Source organism: Solea senegalensis, linkage group LG1 (genome assembly GCF_019176455.1).
Source record: "Solea senegalensis isolate Sse05_10M linkage group LG1, IFAPA_SoseM_1, whole genome shotgun sequence".
Lineage (NCBI taxonomy): Eukaryota > Metazoa > Chordata > Actinopteri > Pleuronectiformes > Soleidae > Solea > Solea senegalensis.
Genome location: NC_058021.1, coordinates 866,011 through 883,414, shown reverse-complemented (window position 1 = coordinate 883,414; position 17,404 = coordinate 866,011). Strand labels below are relative to the sequence as shown.

At 41.5% G+C, this 17,404-nt stretch overlaps 1 protein-coding gene across 2 annotated transcripts in view; it reads left to right on the top strand.

Moving 5' to 3' along the window:
• The first annotated feature begins 6,775 nt into the window (after nucleotides 1-6,775).
• chd7 (chromodomain helicase DNA binding protein 7) overlaps nucleotides 6,776-17,404 on the top strand; it is a 70,078-nt gene continuing 59,449 nt past the window's right edge. The window contains exon 1 of one of the 2 annotated variants that reach the window (XM_044044358.1): nucleotides 6,776-7,129. The gene's annotated coding sequence lies outside the window, so the exon portion shown is untranslated. Of the gene's footprint in view, nucleotides 7,130-7,495; nucleotides 7,761-17,404 lie in introns of those variants that run through there. The other variant, XM_044044367.1, reaches the window with a different exon arrangement.

Here is a 17,404-nt window from a genome sequence, read left to right as displayed (position 1 = left end):
AACCACCTTACCGAAAAAGACGTCGCTAAGTTTTTAAAAATTAGCTTTTAAATCATGTCAAATTCTGGTCTACCCGCTCAAGTGGAGACCGTGAATATTAACAGTACAGAATATTTTTCACCATTTTTTTTTTTTAGTGTGTAGTTTACCGCCATATGTTGCACAAAATCATCGCTAGTTCAAGCAGCAGTCCTGCTCTCTGGCTCCCTCTTTCTGTATTAGCAGGTACTGCAGCCCCACAGCGGGAGTCTTCTTCCTCATTTCCTCATCTTTGGGGCATTTTAGAAAAAGTGTCAGAGCTTTTGTGTGTCTTTACATCGCGGTAAGACACATGTGCGGGACAAGTCTCAAACTAGATGTGGGAATCGCCAGAGACACCACGATGCGATATTATCACGGTATTGCAAAAATAATTGTATTTTGCAATTTGCTCGCACAACCGCTCTGAAATTACACTGATTCATTTTTTATATGCATATCCATATACATGAGGTATACATTGCTTTACAGGGGCTTTAAACGTTGGACGTCCCCCTTTTTCTTTTAAAATGACGAGTTTGAGCGATAACACGCTGCTAATGTGACCGCGCCGAGGCTTTGACGGCCCCCTGGTGGAGTCACTGAAAATGTTGCAGCATCTCCCTTTTTTTAGCGAGCTAATATTCTTAACAGGCAGATACATACATATAGATATGTATGTGTATATATATATATATATAACTGTTAATTGACTAGCGCTTGATGGATGACTGTTTTTGCTTTGACGATGTAACGGGCAACATTTTACTGATGTTTTTGCTGCTTTTTTTTTGCTTCTTCTCTCTGTATCAGACTGTGTGGTAGCATTCACCTTGACTTATTATTCCTAACGCCAAATTATAATTTTCCTGTGTTTTGTCCCCTAAAAAAAAAATAAAAAATGAAATAAAATAAAATCCACTTAGCTGTAATAATCTGATCTGAAATCTGCTGTCTGCCTTAACTCCCGACGTTTCAGAGAGAGATTTGGACAGCTGCCAAAATAAATCCCACTGACCTTTCAACTTACCCGTGGGTGATTTACCACTAACTAACTAGTTGCCGGTGCATCACACATTCATAGTGACACACTTAGGAAGAGGTGTGAAGTCGTAGAAACACGGGCCTCCCGTCATTTCTGAGGAATCAAACCCACGTGTGAATAAGGTCCTTCCCACCCGCTCCACACACACACACACACACACCGGGCCTGCGTATAGTACATTTGTCTCTTTATATACATATATGTGTATGTAAATACATATATATATATATATATATATATATATATATATACCCATATATGTTTATATACATAGCTGTTTCCACTCCAGGCTAAAAGGACATAAGTGTAGGGAGTTTTTTGGATTTCACAGCAGCGCGAGTGAGTCTTGTGTTCTATCTTTTTCAGTTTTATTTTTGTATTCCTTAGATATATTCAGACAGTTATTGATCTTATTCTGATAATTATTCTTTGTGTGTGTGTTAGTGCAAATGCTCACATGCGTGCGTGTGTGTGGAATCCGAGGGATTACAGGGGGAGGATCAAGCCAAACCTGACGCCATCTATCTATTTATCTATCTATCTACTTATCTATCTATAGATTGATCTGTCTATCTTATCTATGTGGCCCCTCCTCTCTTGCTCGTCCCTCCTCCTCCTGCCTCCTCCTCCTCCTCCTCAACATTATTTGCTGTGTTTGTTCTTTGGAAAAAATGAAACGTTTAAAAAAAAAAAGGAAAAAAAAAAGAAAATGCTATCACAATAAACTATAATAAAACATTCTAAACTCTAAACATGTCATTTTCATGGTTATGTGGGAATGGAAAAATAGTTTTTAAAGGGGGGAGAAACAAAAACAGAAAGCTGTGTTTGTGTTTCCTGTCTTTAATAATAAAGGCTCCACATCCGTCATGTTTTCTTTTAAAATGAGCAAAGGAGGAGGAGGAGGAGCTTGTGAGCTCTTGGATCTGAGCTGCTCGACCTTAAACAGTCATGGAGACTGTGCCGCCGCCTGATGAAGGTCAGCCGGGCTGAGAGGCTGCTTGATGAATTATATATTCTGTAACTCGTATGTGGCCGGGGAAGGTTTGCGTGTTCACTGTACGTGCGTGACCTTTTTCAACGGCGCTCCACATGACATCCACGCGTGTGGCTCTGTGAACGTCACTGTGTGAGAAGGGCTTAGTTAGCACGCAGGCTAACAAAAGTCAAGCACCAGAGCTAGTGAAGTCTTTCAGATTAATCAAATAAAAATGAATAAATACAAATTAGAATTCAGTTTTTCAATTGACCTTTTTCGTGGAAGCCATTGTGACTTAAACATCAGTGTATGAGAAAGAGTTAGCATGCAGGCTAACATAAGCACCACAGCTAGAAGTGTCACAGTTCAGCTTGAAAAGAAATCAAAAATTACAATTCACAGACGCCATTTTGATTTAGACTCTGTGAACATCAATGTAAGAGAAGGGGCTAGTTAGCACGCAGGCTAACATAAGTAAAGCACCAGAGCTAGTGAAGTGTCACAGTTCAGCTTTAAAAACATACAAGTAAAATAAATAAAAATGAAGTTCTGCAATGTGCCCTTTTGAGAAGAGGTTAGTTAGCATGCAGGCTAACATAACAGAAGCCATTTTAATTTAGCCATGTCTGGCTCTGTGAACATTAGTGTATGAGAAAGGGTTAGCAGGCAGGCAAACATGCTAATCTATTAGCATGAAGCACCAGAGCTAGTGAAGTATTAGAGTTTCAGCTTTAAAGAAAAACTAAACATTACAGTTCAGTTTTCAGGCATACATCCTAGCATATGTTAGCTTGAAGCACCGAAGATAGTAAAGTATCACAGTTTAGCTTTAAAAGGTAAATAGAAGAAGCCTTTTCATGGAAGCCATTTTGATTTAGCCATGTCTGGTTTAGCACACAGTGAAATTAGATTAAGATTTAGCACAAGATAAGGTGACTAATTATAATTATTTAACCTTTTCTGTTGTTTTCTTTTGTTATTTGTTCCATTTTCTAATATTTCTAAATTTCTAATTTTCTGTGGTGGTACGAGTTCATGCTCCAATCTGCTCTTCTTCAACCAGCTCACACAGCTAAGCATCTATTTATTATTAAACATCATTTTATGAATTTAGCAGAAGAGTAACAGCCTCATGAGTTTGTCGTCATGTGTGATGAACGTGTTTCCCTGGACTGAGATCAGATGCTCTTTGCAGCCGCCATGTGCTCCTGCAGCATGAGTTAAGACGGTGGATGACGGATGAGACGCGTCCTAACTCACCACAGTCACAGTGAAGCAGCTCTCTGGACACAAATGTGCCGCATGTATGTTTTACTTCCGGCCCGAGGAGCCATTAAATATGATATACTGTGATCTGAGGTGAGCTTTTTCCTCCGTCAATGGACGGACGTGAGGTGACTTTCATGAGCACTGACTTCAGGTCTGTAGTGACCAATGTTCCTTTCATGATTCTTGGCCCTTTAAAGCGGTTTAAAGTGCTTCTGAATGCATTGTATTGTGGGCCAAATGTGGCCCGCGGCCCTTGAGCTTTACACGTCGTAAACTGCAGTGTCACAAACGTGTTTGATTCTCTGATGTAAGGTGCACGAGAGATTTTGAAACTGAAAGTTTGTAATCGTTCGAGAATAAAATGGTAATGTTAAAAAAAGTCATAATATTACAAGAAAAAAGTCACAATATTGCGAGAATAAAGTTACAATATTACAAGAATAAAGTCGGACCATTAAAAAAGTCATATTAAAAGAAAAAAACTCATAATATTGCAAGAAAAAAACTATAATATTGCAAGAAAATGTTCATAATATTAAGAGGAAAAATTCATAATATAAGTCTTTTATTTTACAAAAAGCAAAACTCCAACCTTAAAAAGCTCGGGTTTTTACAGCTGCAGCCGTCTCATGATGTTGCCACTGTCATATCTTAAAGGTCCATTCCACAGTTTTGACTGAAAATATGCAGCACATTTAAAATGTCCCTGCAAACAGACGATGGAGGACGATGGAGCAGCAGCAGCAGCAGCAGCAGTTGATGCCACTTCCAAAGATCCATTTCCTAAAGCTGATTCTGATCGTTTTTGACTTCCATATCATGAAATACGTCGTAAGTCCGTCACTGCACACAACACCTGCAGTAATCACCCAGAGCACTTTTGCTTCCTGTTTAGACTACAAGCTGTTTTTCCACATTCTTTGTCAGCGCTGCCTCTCAGGGTGGTCGTAGAACATGTTCCAACCCAGGAATCAAACAACAAATCACTGACTTGTTTCTGTTTTCTCACCGGCAACAATGAAGATCTGGCTCTAATGAAGTGGTCTCTTCTCTAAAGAAGCCAGAGAGACACATGGACAGTGAGGACCAGAGTGACTCTGGAGGTCTGTGATGACATGAGCACATGGCAGACAAAACTGCTCACTCCCTGCATCAAAGTCCAGAGAGAAAATCAGCGATTTTAACATCACGGGAAACAGAAGTCGCTGATCCACTGCTGCATCCATCACTATGTACAAATTTGTGATTTTGTGACTTTGGGGTTTGAATTCCTTCATTCAGATTCATGTAGGTGACACAGCTTTAACCAAACATGGTGGCAGGAGAACAGCAACTCCTTTCCTGTTGGAAAAAGTGGGAAATGTGTGGGTTATAAATAATATCTTGTATATTTTAACATTAACTCCCAACATATATATATGTATATATATATATATCTCGATATATAGCATGAGACATCTTCTTTTGTGGCAATACACAGTAAATACTGTACTGTAAGACAATAAAAATATCTACCCTAACAAATACAATAATTTCTGTTTATGGTCTGTACTTAAAATACAGTTGTTTTTTTATATGATATCTGGTGTGTTTATGTTTAATAATGGTGATTTGTTATGAGGAAATCTCCACTGTAACACAAATAATCATTAAATTACATTTGAGTAAAGGTTGTAAACAGTGATTTTGTATGATTCCGTGTAAAATCCATGCAGTTTTGATAATAATACTTCATTTAAATATCATAAATGCAATCTTTGACTACTATATCAACCAAGAAAAGACATCACAGATGCCATATATCCAGAATCTATCATGTCACTGTATTTAACACACGTGGATGTTTCACTTCTTCTTCTGCTCTGTGTTTTCACTGCCGTCGTTTTTTTGACCCAGAAACTGCCAAACTCGTCTCGGGCCTTTTGGACTCTTTTTTTAAGGTCGAGCTCCAGGGGAACTGCTGAGTGAGTGTGGTGAAGATGGAAGGACATGGAGGACACAGGCTTATTTTCAGCAGTCTGCAGAAACATGTATCTGTGTGTGCTTTGTTTCCCTTATGTGAACTTGAAATATCGATATATTACGTAAGAGATAAATCACCGCGATAAGTGAGCTGATTGACTTGTGTTACTTTCTGGAGAAAGAGAGTAGAAGGTTGTTTTTTTTAAGTGCTTTTCTCAGGGGTTCCCTTCATTCCGCCATGAAGGTCCTAAAATTAAAGGGGGATTTCACCACTGGAGAGAGGCCCCATGTTTCAAAACTAGGTCACCTTTGATGTAGGCATGTGCACTTATTTATGACATTCTAATATATCATTTCATGAAGGATTTCTTTTCAAGAAGACATCATACACGTGGCATTATTTGTCATGTGTTTGTCAAATTAGAAGTTATAGGGTTTAGTGGTCAGCAACTGGTGGCCTGTGGGCCAAACACTGGCCCGCCAGCGTTCATTTTACGCGCCCGGTAGATTTTTTATTTATCATAAAACACTGCATTCACGAGGAAGTTTTGTATGTTTCTTTAAGAAGAATCGCACAAATAAACACACACAAAAACTACAACACACACATAATAGATAGTACCAAATCCAGATCCTTTCAAAAACGACAAAATCATGCAGAATTCAGTGTTCTCTTATTCTGCACACAGCAGGAGAGGTCTATGTGTAGACCTTCACAACTTCTGCTCTGTATGATGATTATCATGATAATAAAAATGTTAAAAAAATTTGAGAATATGTTTCTCATTCAGAAAGCGTTTTTAATGTAATCCTACAAATTGATAGATAAATTAGACAGATAGATAGATAGATGGATAGATGTAATGTAATTGATAGATAGATAGATAGATTGGTAGATAGATAGATAGATAGATAGATAGATCTTTTCCAGATTCTGATCACCATTTTTTTGACATTTTCTGGACCAAACAAGTCGATTAGTCGAGAAAAGAATAAATAGATTCATCGATAATGAAAAAACACGTTTTGTTGTCATAACATCTTTCCCACAAAATATCTTTTTGTTGGAAAATGTATAAATTAATTTCACTAAATCATGGACTCAAGTGTTAATTGTCACGTTTACAACATCTGTTTGATTATTTATGTCAGCTATATCAATTGATAGATTAATATATAGTGCTTTTATTGATCCATAAACTGATCAATTACTTTTTTACACCAAGACTCTTGTCATCAAACTTCCTCAGTGGTAGATGAGTGAACTCGTGATTCTGATGATTTAAACACCCAGATAACACATTTATCTTCATTTAAAAAAAGCTGCATAACATATATTCTGGTCTCACAGTGTCAAACCCTAATCTATTCCCTGCTAATCCCTAATCTGGCAGGAGTTTTATCTCTCCAACACTGGCATTGCGGGGTCAGTGACCGCGCACGCCGCGTGTTTATCTGTACGAGAGGTCCTCGGGAGCGCGCCCCCCCTGGCCAAGGAAGGTGAGCGAGTGTCTGGAGGGGAAGGACTCGGGAACGCGACCAAACCGAGGAGGGATCGATCGGATTAAACTCGATTCGAGTGAAATTAACACAAAGGAGAGAGAGAAGAGCGACGCACACTAGTCGGCGTGGTTTGCGGACGCGACACGCGCCGGAGGGAGGAGAAATATTTCATGAAAGAGACGAAAAACTTGAACTTTTTGTGTTATTTTTCTTTTTTTCCCCTCTCACTCCGTCTGTTTATTTATTTTTTTCAAACCGTAAAAAGGGACCACGGTGGATTTTTCTTGCAAGCGGAGACACTAACGCCACCAACACGGAGTTGGATTTGATAGAAAAGCCCTGAAGCTCACCGGGTAAGCCAACAAATGCCTCCCTTATTTTGTGTGTGTGTGAGTGAATGAGTGAATTCTGAGTCCACGTGCTTTCTTGAATTGGGTTTTCTTTCTGACTATCAAGTTTCTTGTACTTTTTTTTTTTACCCCCACCACCACCACCATCATCATCCACACTCGTCCTGAGCCCAATCGGACTCGTTTTAATCCGTTGAGTTGGATGTTCGGGTTGTAAGTGAGTGAAAAAGAGTGCGTTAATTTGATTTTTAATTTAAACACAGGGGGGAGAAGAAGAAGTCATTGAAGGTGCGCGGAGCTCCTCATGCCGACATGCTAACAATAGCAAGTTTAGCTTTGTACCACCCGCTGTATCACACACACACACACATACACACTCTCTCTCACACACACACACACAACAGTCCCAGTAGTCAGTTGAAAAAAGTGGAAAATCTCCAGCACCGCACGCAGGAGCGTCTCTGTCTCACTGGCCGTTTATTTTCTCCTCCTCGCGGCAACTTGTTGATTTTTTACCACTCGGAAATATTCACTTGGCTCCTGTTTTTGTCCTCCTTTTTATTTACTGTTAGCTCTGTTAGCTAATTGTATGTCGGAGAGCTTCTGGGAGACACGAGGTGGCTCGAGCGTAGAGGTGAGTCATTGACCGAGTGAATGAGCGCAGCTCCGCAAAGGGAGATTCCCAGCGGAGAATACTTGGCACAAATGCCCCGAAAAATGGCTCCATTTGTGCCGATTCGGGTAGTTGAAAAGTTTAAAGAGTGATTTTGTTCAACACTGAGTGCATGTGGGTTTATTCGGGGGGAAACGCAGCCAGTGTTAAGTGTGCGTAGTAGTCGCTAGTTTTTATCGGACGGAAAGGACAGAGCAGCCGTGGAGGAGAAGAGGAAGGAGGGGGCAGGCGGTCATTTCCTCACACAAATCGTGTTTTTAACACATATTATGTTTTAAAACATCTCACTAAAGCCACTCGCGCTGCCCTTCAGCCTTATTAGCGGGGGGGAAGTGTTTAATTCTCCGCCGAAAACCGACACGAGAGTGTCGCTGCCCTGGGTCCGGAGCGACGTGCAAAAAAACACCGCTGATAGGCTAATTAGCCGTGCTAGCCACTGGAGCTGGAGGTTAGCCCAGCGCGAGGACACGCACCTAAGTTCAGCTAGCCTCCTGTTAGCCACTTCTCATTGTGTACGAGCTAAAATGACCACTTTATGAGGAGGAAAAGCCCTCACTACTGAGCTGCCCGGCGGGTAAAAGCCGGTGCTTATCAGCCTTTGGGGCGATTAAATAAACTTTTCGGTGCGTCATTTGTGGCACTTTTTTTTTTTTTTTACTCGAGGTGAAACTGGAAAGTGGACTTTCTCTGTGGGTGTTTGTGTCGCGAGAGCTCCGAAGTTTGATAACCACCGCGGCCACTACACTTGTTACTCGGAGTGGACGGAGAGAAAAACACGGTCCACGGCACCTGCTCTGTGCATCTTTTGAGATTCACGCACACACTCGACTTTTAGTTCATTTTTCATTTGAATCCACCCGGAGTCCGCGAGCGTACTTCAGTCTCCATTATGTGTCGGTCAGCGTTCGTGATGGTCACCCCTCCTGTCGCTCTTACACAACTTTGGCTGGTGCCAACAACAAAAAGCCCTAAAGCGCTGATTCCTCGAAGCGCAAACACTCTTCAACACACACACACACAGCCGCCGCTGTTGATTCTCACATGGTGGCTTTAATTCACAGTCTGACACGTTTCTGTAGAGATGTATCAGGGTCGTTATTTTTTCCTCCTCCTGCCTCAGAGCCAGGAGCTGCCTGCCTGCTACCCCCACCACCTTGTGTCTGTGAGCCAAGATGGCAGCTAGTCATGTTTAGCAGGCCACAGAGGGAGAGATAAGAGGCCCCGCACACACACATACACACAGCAGATGTTAGGCACTATTTGGTCTCTCGTTTGTCTCTCTCTCTCTGTCTTGTGGTAAAAGTTGAGGCAGCCTTTCTCCTCCTTTCAGCTTCAAAGCTGCCTCAGCCTGTAAAAAATGGCAACTTGGTTAGAGCTTGAAGTTGAATTGTGTCTAAATGTCAGAAAATGTTGATCAAGCCTGGAAATGATGTTCTAAAAATGTCTGTTGTCCACAAACCAAAAATTACGCAGTTTGTTTTTTTTGAATGGAGCAAATAAACCAGACAATATTTACGTTTAAGAAGCTGTAAAATCAGGAAGTTTCTTTTAATTCTTCAAAAAACACTCAAACCGATGAATTGCTTATCAAAATTAGGGGTGGGAATCACAGGATACCTTACGATACCAATAATAACACGATTCAGTGAAGAAAACAAGTCAGAAGTGCAGGATTTCTCTCTTTATTCACAACATGAAGAACAAAGTGCATAAAGTCTATGTATTGAATGTGGGTGGAGCATCTCTTAACACAGCGTTCTCCACCATTATCCCACCGTAAACTCCCTTTAGCCAGGTAACATCCACCCAAGTTTCCCCTTATTCATTTAAGCAGCTCCACCGCGAGGTGACATGTAGTAGTGAAATACGGCTAGTAAAACTGGCAGGGTCTTAATGTGTTCAAAATATCTATTTGCCCCGGCATATTGATTATGGTATGGCGCGAGGAAGGACAATGATATATCACCAATTTGATATTTACACCCACCCCTAATCAAAACAGTCAACGGTTCATTTAGTTATCAATTAATTGTTGCTGCACCAATGTTTGAAAACAGTGTTTTCAGATGAAGTGTGGACCTGTAACTAACAATCCTTTCCATAATTGGTTACTCTGTCAATTATGTTCTTGATTAATCAAGTACTTGTTTGGTCTGTAAAATGTCATAAAGGGTTATTCAGTGTGTCCCAGACATGATATAATTCTGTTCTTAAATATAGCAAAAAAAAACCAGGACAAGTCTGCATGTAAGAGATTGAAACCGTATTAAATAAACACTGACACCAATTAATTGATTATCAAAGTCGTTGATCAATTTTGTAATTGTTTATTATTCAACTAATCATTGCAGCTCCAGATGTAAGTGTTGTGTAATTGTGTGACCATTCAGGAATATTTCACATGCACAAGTCTGTGAAAACGGGAAGCTGAGTCTCTTCTCTGCGGTTGTGTGTTGACCGACCACAAGCTTAAACCTAAAGTTAATTTTCTTCTCGGTCATAGCTGATGTCAAAGTCGTGACCAATAACAACTAAACAGGAAGTGAATGCAGGTAACATTTCCAAAGATCCTGCACATGCAGATTAAATCTGTCCCAGAGATTTCAAATAAAACACGACCAGCAGCATTTAAAACTGACACAGCAGGTCAATGTGGACGGCAGACGTAGCTGGGGCAATGGAAACCCTTACCCACTTATGAGAAAGTAATAAGAAATGGTTCTGCTAAGAGATTGGCGACGGTGACAGCGGCCGCCTTGGAGTTTTCAAATAGATTTGGAGCAGATTTTATGTGGAGTTTATATATGGATGTAGCTCCAGACGCTAAACTGGCATCTGTGTAATGTGTTGTGACCATGGAGTTGTCTTTACTTAAGTGGTTTTGTCATGGGGTTAAAATAATTCTGATGCATTACTGACACTCAAAGGGAGAGCAAGATATAAATTATAGTTAGTCGTGCTATCATTTTATCTTCACTTAACTTAAAATAATGGCTTGGCTCTGAATTACAGTAAAGCTCATTTATCTGCCTGGAGATAAATCTGTGCTTTTGTTATCTTTGTGTACATTAATTCCATATGTGTGTGTGTGTGTGTTTTAGTTTGTTCTGTGTGCTCCTCCCACACCACGAGGCCCGAGTGATGAAGTGTAGGTGTTTGTCATTCCTGTGCCCACATGCTGCCAGTGTGCCTGACATGTTCTCACATAGCCAGAGACACTAGGGGTCAGTTAGGGGATACACCTCACGCTGTGACTCATATAAGAAGCATACATTAAGATTTCAGAGAATTATGTGTTTCAATTTCCACTGCACTTCTGTTTGCACTCATGTGACCCCACATATGTGTCTCCACTATTTTAACACAGTGGTTCTCAAACTTCTCACACTTCTAACACTTGTCAGGAGTCAGATTTATTCCCAATAAGATAATTTGCTCCTCTTCCTCACATACATTCACACACTGGTATAGCGTAATTAGATAATTATAATGTTTTTGTTTAATTTTCTACACAGTCTGATCAGAATTCCGATCACATACCGTGGTATCTACAGTAGAGCAGTATTTCAGTTTTCTTTTTTACGCAGGCACCACGGTTTGAGAACTCGACGACTCTTATTTTATTGCTAAAATGATTCTGGTACTTTGTTTGGGGACAGGTGTCCCTCATTGTGTGACATTTGTGAGACAGCTGTCCTCTGTTGTTTTAACCAGTGAGTCACTGACCATTAGTTTGAAACGGTGTTACTTTTCTGACCTTTTACAAACTCACTGTTTTCATACTAAACTTCTATAGATGAGACCAATAGAAAAGAGTGCTTTTTTTTTACAGCATTGAAGATGTCGCCATTTTTACTGTATTTATCCATAATGTCTAATGTGTCCTTTAGGTTGGTCTTTGGAGTCATACTGTCAGAATTTGTCTTCTGCAACTTTTGCACAGCCTTTATCTGTTTAGTCTGCACTGCCTGTTTGTGGCACATCTCTGGTGGAAAGAAATGGGTTTATGATTTTTGAGAAACTCAAGTTGCCCTCCCTAATTTGCATGCACTGTGTATTGTATTTACAAGGTTGCTGCATGTCTTACCAACTTCCTTCCTGAGGACTTTTCACTCTGCAGTTGACTTTTCTGGTTTGATATCAGACTTGAAAGTAATCACAGAAGCATTCACTGCCTGTAGTCGCACAGAAACTTTTATTTTGATAGTGGATTACGCCGACCACTGGGCTTCAGGCCAGCATAGAGATGACATTGTTCTTTCAGTCGGGTAAATGGCACCTGGTGCTGCAGTGCTTCTGCTGGACAGCTTAGCATTGAGAGGCTGGTGTTGGGTGTCTGAGTCAGAACAGTGGTGTTTGATAGAGTAGCCATTTTGTCTCCTATCATCATGTCCCTTTGGTGGAGACGAGAAATGGTGCTGTTGTTTGTCCCCATTATTTTTTTGTCCCTTTCATCTCGCCATCCATCTCTTCACCTCCACCCCCCCTCATCCACCCACACACTCTCTCTGCCCTCGCATCAGAGCCCTCCTCTGGTTTCGACTCGTCATTCACACCTTCTCTGTCTCTCTCCGTCTCTGCCTGACCGCCTGTTTACACCCTTCCTCCTCCCTTTAGCCCTCACATCTCAAGCCAAGGGGTTAGCGGGGGTCTGTAGCACCATGGCAAATTTCAAAACTGAGTGTCATGGCTGTCTTTCTCGCGATTCCCTCTCTCTCACCTGTCCTTCTCACTTGTCCTTCTCACTTATCCACCCCATCCCCCTCTCTACAGCAGGGGCCTGTTGTACCAAGTCCCATGTCTTGAAGAGAGGCTGGTGTTAATGTAGCTCCCAAGTGTTTGTGTGTGGGCTGAATGTGTTTTCCCCGTGTGTCAGTGGAGGCAGCCTGTCAAGTACATCTCTGACCCATATATGTGCATTCCTTTTAATCTATCCTTGACTTGTCCCCGTGTTGATGTATGGCATCATCCTGTTTGTCTGCATCATCCTGTTGCTCCCATACTCCGTCAAATCTCACTGCTGCTGGGAGACAAATAAGCAAAGCTTAAAACCAAGGACTCTCCACTGGAAATATTTGGGAGTTATGTGTCAACAGCTGGTGATGAATTCCATTGCGGAAAATGGCCTCAGCGCCATGAAAATCTAATGAGACAGCCGTGGCATCCGTGAATCCCTTTACCTCTCCTCATTTTCCATCACAATTCCTCTCCTTGAGTGATTCACGTTGCTGAAAGGTTAATGGTTGCTGGCTTGCGGAATCAGAGGAAATGGGATATGGATCCTAAGTCGGAGAGGCAAGACAGGCAAAGACGGAATAAAATTAACCACGTCTCAAGAAAAAAAAGTCCCGTCAGTCTCTTTTATATCACATCTCATATATAGATATGTTGTAACGATATGTCTCCTATTGTGTGCATTACATCAACAGAGACGCTGCTTATTGTTTTTCCATTTTAAGGTTAAAAATTATACGTTTGTGGTGTCGCTTTTTATTACAGTTAAACTGTGTTTCACCAAATGTAACACATTGAATGAAAGTGTTGCCAATGTGGCCCCACTTTCTGAATTTACTATAACCTTGAGTCATTGGAAATTCCATTTCGGTTGACTACTACAGCAGAGCTCACTGACTCAGGAAAATGTGCGCATGTGTCTCAGGAGAGACGGTTCCCCAGAGCTTTATAGGAAGGACTCTGGAAGTTAATTGGTTGTTAGCCATCAGGCAGGCGGGGCAGAGAAGGGAAGTGACTAGCATCAGACCTGCCTGTCCCGTTCAGGGCACGTCAGTGGCAGTGATAGATTAGGGAGTTGTGGGGGTAGCATGCTGGTTTACGGTCCGTGTGTGTGGTAGAATAAAGTCATAGTCCTGTGTTGTTGGCTTTGTGGTCATTTTATTGTAAAAAACACTACTTGATTTTCTTGTTCTGGGTTTTTTTTTTTGAATGAGTGCATAAAACTCCTAGTTTCTGATGAATCCTGTTTTTCTTTTGTTTTTTTTTATTCAATTCTGACTAGCTCTTTCAGGGTTTTCCCCAAAGTCTGTAGTAAGTAATTTGCATCAGTGTGCAGCAATTTCCCCCTCACCTTCAGTGGTTTTATTTCTGATTTTCATGTAGGTTTTCATCTTCTCCACTGAAAACTCTGATTTTCGTGTCACTGTTTGTCGTTGTCGTCGATGAGGGAGCGGTGGCCGTGATCCAGTACAGTGGACTTTTTCCCCCCCGTTTTGAATAATGGTGCAGTTTAATTTAGTTTCCCCCACTTTCAGGCTGCACGCTGGCTCACTGTCACACTGCGCTGACTTACAGGAACTAAACAGAGCCACCTTTAATGAGATCACTAACACCTATGCTTTCCCTGCTAATACACTTCCAAATGTCTGCAGGGAAAAGATGGGCAACCAGACCCAAGTTACTGAGCAGGGTTAAGCTTTCATTTTCATCCTGAAGTCTTTGGTATGAAGTATGACCTTAAACACTGACCTGTCCTCGATTAGGTTAGTTAGGTGAATGTCAGGGAACATTCCACTGAGGAGTTTCAATTGCTCGTTTTAGTTCTTCAATAGCACATGATGTCAGTTTTATGAATTGTGTTCCCATTCAGAGAAAAATGGATAATAAAGCTGGTATCGTCCAATTGGTGCCAAGTTGCAGGTGACATCTGAACTTCCTTATTGTACTTCTGGCCAAATCGCCAATCTTGACGCTTGAAAGCAGGGGTTGAGATTCTTGAAGGTGACGTTGCCACCGTCGACTGATTTCACATACATTGCTTGTAATGTGTTACTCTTGAACAATCTCGGAACTTGATGACATTGGAGTCAACAACATTATTTTCCTCCGAGGTTCTGCTTCACGTTGACATCTCTTGTCACATCACAGTCATGCTGCCGAGGACGTCACTGAATGGACATGAAACCACTTTTATTTTGTAACACGGAGCATTCTCATACAGAACGTAGCCGTTAGAAGAAGCTAAACTGTGTTCGTAAAGGGACGAATGTTGTCGGTAACAATTCTCAGATAGACTGACATTCAAACTGTGACTAATTGGTATTTAGGCCCAAAGTGAGTCAAGAAAACATTCCCACACCACCAGCAAGAGCCTGAAGTGTTGACGTGATGGTGTTGATGTCAGATTGTGAGTCCACCATGTGCAGCCTCAGCAGAAATCTAGATTCGTCAGACCAAGCTGCATTTTTCCAGGTTTTCCAGGTTGTGTTGTTTGGTCTGATGCTTCTCTGCTCGTCGCAGCTGTAAAGAAGAGCAGTTATCAGAGTTACCTTTCAGCCCTTCTATCAGCTACTACTTCTAACTCTCTAACGTCAACAGAGCAATTCTCCGTTAACCGTTTAGAATCATTCAAATAAGCTTATCTGATGCCAACAATCATGTAATGGCGATTTGTCCTCATCAAATATCAGCTCTGGTCCTGACGTTTATCTAGTATTCTATTCATTTCTATTCACATGCTTGTTGTCACCAGTTTCCTACAGAAATGTGACCAGAAATTTGGACGATTTCTCACTGAAATGAAGCATTTTGAGAACATTTTGCAGCAACAAATGCTTCTCCTTTACACTCACGGTCAAAAGTATGGCTGCAACTAATGATTATTTTCATCATCGATTAATCTGTTTATATTCTTCATTCTATAAAATGTTGATTAATTTTCCTCGATCCTGGAAATAACGATGTACTCAAATGTCTTGGCTTGTTTGCAAACCAAAATGGTTTAATTATTTCTTTGTTATTTAGACATTTAAGAAGCTGAAAAATCAGAAACCAAGTTAAACTTAAGTTAACACTCGTCCTTGTTCACCGGTCTTTGGTCTGCTGCTCTTTTTTTAATCTTCTTTATTCGCAGCCTTTTTTTCCCTTTTGCACGTCTCCATTTGGCTTTAATTGAAACATCCACTGTCTTCGTGTCAGTGCCGACGACCTTGGACAAAAACTGTGAGTTAATTAGTACTGGTGCACAGTGAGTGTCACATTACTATTTCCTTCATGAATTATAGGCGTTGTGATAATGCAGATACAACAGATGTTATACACCGATCACCATGGTAACATTCAAAGCATTTAGGTCAGGCCTCTGCGATGATCTTTTTGCTGTCCAGCATATGACAGTACTGACAAAGAATTTCTTAAATTTGGAAGATTTATGACAGGGGTTCTGCTTCTGCTCCCTCTGTTTTCTAGAAACAAGCTGCAGAAACTATTGTACATGTTCTTTTTAGCTCATTTTGTCATATTTTGAGGGATATTACATTGATTTGGAGACACAAATCAGCCTTTTTTGCCATTAATAGTGATATTTGGCTTCAGTTGGACTGGTTTTTAGTCCCGTTATGTGACCCATAATAGGGAGACGCATACACACCCACTGCACTTGCAGGTTCCTTGCCCTCACCCCCCCCCCCATCTCTGGCCCTCCGTGTCCTCTGATCAGGCCGAAAGCCGGCCAGTGGTTTTTCCTACCACATGGTAAAAGCAGGGAACAGATTGGATAAACACAGCCCTTTCCTGCTGACCCACCCCCACTGTCCAACCCCTCCCCCTTCCCAAACACACACACACTCCCTTGACACGCACGCTGCGCGCACACACACTGTCCATTAACGAAGCAGCCGTGCGTAAAATAACCAGATTTTCTCTAGCTTCACTGCTTCTCTTTTCTCTCTTGCTCTCTTGATTCCACTCCCCCTCCTCCCCCCTTCTCTCTTCCTTCCTTCCGGGCCTCAAATCCCAGCCCCAAACACACGGCCCTGCATCCCCTCACTTGAGCGTAATTACACACACAGCTAGCCAGCTCCTGCATGCTGTCCTCCATTTGGGGAACAAAGGTATAAATTATAGGGACTTAGATCCTCGTGGTAATGGGAGGTGGGTGGGTGCACACGTGTTCTCCAGAGGAAGAGGGAGCTCACTCCTTTCATGCGTCTGGTTGGGTTGTGTCTGCCGAGCTTCTGGTGTAGTTTGTGTTGTTTATCTGTGCCTGCCTGCCTTCATCTCAGAGGAAACATGGTGTTGTTGACATGGCAGAGATTTCCTGTTTTAAAGCCTGGAGGCTACAGACAATTCAGCTGCCAAAGTTGACAGTGCAGACAGGACTGCATTGACTTGTGCTGTTGGCTAATCGCTCTTCCTCCCTTCTTTTTTTTCTTTGTTTCTTTATTTTTTTCCCCCCTTTACTGCAACCTAACACTGCAAAGCCAGCAAATCTCTTTAATCGATGAAAGAAATGAATCCTAATCTCAGCGCTGACCGCATCGTCCACATTCCTCGGACTGAAAAGATGCACTTAACACAAAGTGTAAACGGCAAGAGATGTGTGATAAATGTCCCCACTCCACAGGTTTCTATGTTTAGATGGTCAAAAACGACACAATCTTTCACCAGGAGGCGCTGCAGCGTATGTTCTCTTCACACAAAAGTGATGCGTGGAACCAGGGTTCATTTAGCTCCGTTTTAGATCTATCCATCAGGCCTGAACTTATACTGAAGCACTCGTCCTGGTCTCTGTTTGATTCCAGTGGAAGTGCTGGAAACAGGATTTGGATCTGTGATGCATCAACATATTTATTGTGTTTAGTCCAAATAAA